The following is a 3,951-nucleotide window of genomic DNA, read 5'->3' as shown; positions in this document are numbered from 1 at the left end:
CAGCTAATTCAGAGGGATAAAGCTGTATGCTAACAGCTAATTCAGAGGGATAAAGCCATATGCTAACTTGAGCTCATCAGACAAACAGCAAGCTGTAACTCGGGGACAATTTTATCTAGCATGAACTCTTGGACATTTTGTACTGAGAATGATTTCAGCATCTTAACACCAAAAATGTTGCAGGTTAAAATCTGAAGACATACCACCCAACCAAATTCTTTGATTATACTTACAGAAATTCTATTGCTTATTCTCCAATTTGTTAAAATTCAGGAACACATAAAAGAAAGATTTAAATACTAAATAGCCAATACAAATAATACATGTGATATTTAGTTCTGGAAGTGCCCAATGTTTAACAGCTGTGGAGTTTGCATCCCAAATAACATCTTTTAACATAAAGTGACCAAATGATGACCAGCAACTCAGCACAGAAAAACTTTCTGTTTGAACATTCATGAACACAAATAATGAACCTATGAAAATGCTATTTAGCTAATGAAAAATACTGAAATAAGACCACCATGGAGGATAGCTTGTAGTTTCATACAACTGTTTTAGCAACTGGAAGCTCTAAAAGAAATGTATTACATACATCATTTTCTGATTTAGTGTAATCAAATGTATATACCAATACACCAAAGTATATATATATGTTTATTTAGCTTTTCAAATGTAAACATCAGTAACTTATGTATTCCTGAAAACTTGTGATTTACCATTAATGTAATATTTGTATTCTCATTGAGGCTTTTCATTGAAATGAGGTGTAGGCTGCTCAGCAATACAAATGATTTATATAGATAGATCTTATTTTTCACATCAGATATAAATTTCCACATAGAAGATTCAAAGGAAAAATATAGGATTTTAAAAAGGTGCATTTGGGACCTACAGCAGTGGTGTCAGATTTATTAGAGAGGATACACAACTGTCTTGGCAGGGAAATACTGGTTTGCCTCTGGCTCATCACAAGCAGAATAAAAAGGTCAAAAGTCTTTAGCCCACACTCTCTGTCACATGAAGTCTCGTGTGACTTCTCAGTGGAGAACACCCACACTTTGCCTGCGCTTTATGTAATCTAAAAGGGTTTCTCTGAAATGCCAGCCGGGGAAATGTGTGCAAGGGAGCCAAAATGCTGATGAGAGGGAGCTAAAGAGAGAGACAGTGGGGGAAAAAAAGGAAAATGGTCTTATGGAAAATACACAACAGAAAGTTAGTGTGGGTGGCCTGCCAAGCCTCCAAGGGAAATATCACTCACACCCACTGTGGCTCACAGGATTCCCCATGGCATCAGTGTGGCGGCCAAAACTGTGGCAATCTCTGTCCAATCAGGGGCCTGTGGCTCCTAATTACCGAGTCGTAACCTCCAACAATAATTCATGCATTTCAAAAGCTCATGAGATAATAGGGGACATTAAAGCCCCTCTGGTGTGAAGCGAGGAGCTGGACACACCGGGAATGAAAGACAGACCTCCTCAGATTTAGGGTCCAGGACTCCCTCAGATTGAAGTGGCCAATGAAAATCGCCTGAACCATTGGAAAGGGACTGTTGAATGATAATAAAAAATTTATATTATTTACACCAGGAGCCAGTCTGTCTTTACGATTATTACTGAATGGAGAAGCATTCTTCAAAATAAACATGTTGTTTTTTAACATATAAAGTGTAACGTTTATCTGAGATTATCTCAGGGATACATTTGTACATTCACAAAAGTCACTTTCCTCTAACTCAGTGGTTGTTAACCTGGGTTCAATCGAACCCCAGGGGTTCGATGAGTCGGTCTCAGGGGTTCGGCGGAGCCTCTGCCGCGGAGGTAAAGACACACTTGTGTAAAGTCGTGATGACGCGCCCCGCTTTGTCATCACTTGCTCCAGAGGATCACGTTACATTGCTTAGCCAATCAGTGCTGCGGAGGAGCACTGATTGAAGGAGTTCCACTCTCAGCATGGATTTGAGCTTGTGTCTTTAATTACTTCAGCAAAGCTCACAGTTTTTACCAAATTCTAGAGTCTAATCTGCTCCTGAGTCGCATCTTTTCGGGGTTGGTACTGCCTCTAGTGGTGTGGAGGTGGTTACACAGCTAATATAATTACATTACTAAATCAGAATACCGCAAAGTATTTTGTGTGTCGGAGGGGGGTTGGAATAAGAAGGGTTCGGTGAATGCGCATATGCAACTGGGGGGTTCAGTACCTCAAAAAAGGTTAAGAACGACTGCTCTAACTCTCCCAATCCATGAGCAGCCTCTCTCGGGTCAGACTGCTGACCTCAGAGATGCCTAACCCTAATGCCTGCTTTGCAAACTTCAGAAACCAGTTTTCCTAAAGAGCAAAGCCTGCCTTTCTCAGGCTCAGCACACAAAGCTTGGGTCTTGATCTTGACCATTAGGAGATAAGCTGCCCACCAGGCTCCACCTCCCCTACTGTTTAAAATAATAAACATATATTAATTTATGTTACACTGTATAATCAAATACAATGCAAGAGTTCTTATTTTCTAATTGTTGGATGCAATATTTGTCAAATGAATTCATTCATCAAGCAATTTATGTTTATTGCCAATTACATCAGAAAATACATGTACGCTTTAATTATGTAGTTTTCTACATAATATAAGCTTCTTTGATATGTTAACGTTTTATCAATGTACTTTGTTATTTTAAATTATGTCATATTTAACACATTCAGATAGGAAACAATTTTAATCACTGTTGGTTTCATTAACAGTTTTTGTAAATATTGCAATGACAATTCAGTAGCACAGCAATAAACAGTTGGGTCTTTGTTGCCGAACATTACAATCATAATTGCAGGAATTTAGCAGCATATCCCTTGTTAAAGTCTTATTAACTTGCAAAGCCTAATTGGATTCCATTTAGCAGTTTTATGCTGTTCTATCATTAGCTCATCCACAGTAATTAGTCTATTGTTAATCTAAATTGAACACACCTGATTTATTTTTTTATATTTTTTGTTTATAATCTCTTATGCACAGCAGAGTTACAATGTGAATGCTTTATGATTTGAGGCTTAGGGAGAGAAAGGATGAGTTAGGATTGACATATTGTGTCTTCTTGACCGGCATTACCTTCTTACAGCAATTAACAATCACAAAAACTATGGAACAACTTGGCCAAAACATTCATCAACTCATATCACCAGTTATTACATTGAGACTATAAGGGGATTATCCCTGTCCTAAGAATGCATGTCTCCATTTCTACTTTTAGCCTGTGCTTAATTGGAACCTGCCAGGTCAGAATTCACTCAAATTTGAACTAACATGAGGTCATTTAACCTGCTGACGCCACATGACATGATGTTAATAGTTAATGGCAAAAGAATGTCAGCCCAATATTCAATGGTTACAGAGAAGCTAAGAGGGAATTGCATCAAGGCTCAGTGGAGATACAAGAAAGATTTAGTTTTGTTTTTTTTTTAACTGATGAGATTTCCCAGAAGAGGAAAAACTTCCCCTCCAGATATTAAAATTGATTTGCTCCTCTGCAGCGATCCCAATGTTTACCTTCTAGCTAATTGCAAGAGGCAGAACCCATTCAGTGGTGAAAGAATAGGACTCACAGAGGAGCAATGCATTTTCTTCTACGTCTTTTGGATTACAGCCACATCCTTCATATAGGTGGTTCATTTCAAATGGCTTGTCCAGATTAGTCCAACTTGAGCTGCTCAAAAATGAGTTAGAGAATTTTTACTAAATGTTGGCACACTTGAAGATCATCTTTATGTTGCTGAGTAAATAAGTCTCAAGATGAACATTTTCCTTCCTATTATTGCACAAAATGTGCATCCTGAAACAGGGTTTATTTCAGATTTCATGAGGACTCTGTTTTCTTTTGCAACTGTGTATTTCAATTCCACTTTTAAAATCCCTTACAGTCTCTCATGACTCCTAATGCAGTGATAGACAACATTTTATGTTTTATG

The 3,951-nt window shown here is 37.9% G+C and overlaps 1 protein-coding gene across 2 annotated transcripts in view; it reads left to right on the top strand.

The window, feature by feature from the left end:
- The window catches only part of LOC103464721 (metabotropic glutamate receptor 4-like), a 177,370-nt gene that overhangs the window by 144,681 nt on the left and 28,738 nt on the right, over positions 1-3,951 (top strand). The window lies entirely within an intron of this gene.

Source organism: Poecilia reticulata, linkage group LG5 (genome assembly GCF_000633615.1).
Source record: "Poecilia reticulata strain Guanapo linkage group LG5, Guppy_female_1.0+MT, whole genome shotgun sequence".
Taxonomy (NCBI): domain Eukaryota; kingdom Metazoa; phylum Chordata; class Actinopteri; order Cyprinodontiformes; family Poeciliidae; genus Poecilia; species Poecilia reticulata.
Note: the sequence above shows the minus strand (reverse complement) of the source record. Positions and strands in the feature narration are given on the sequence as shown.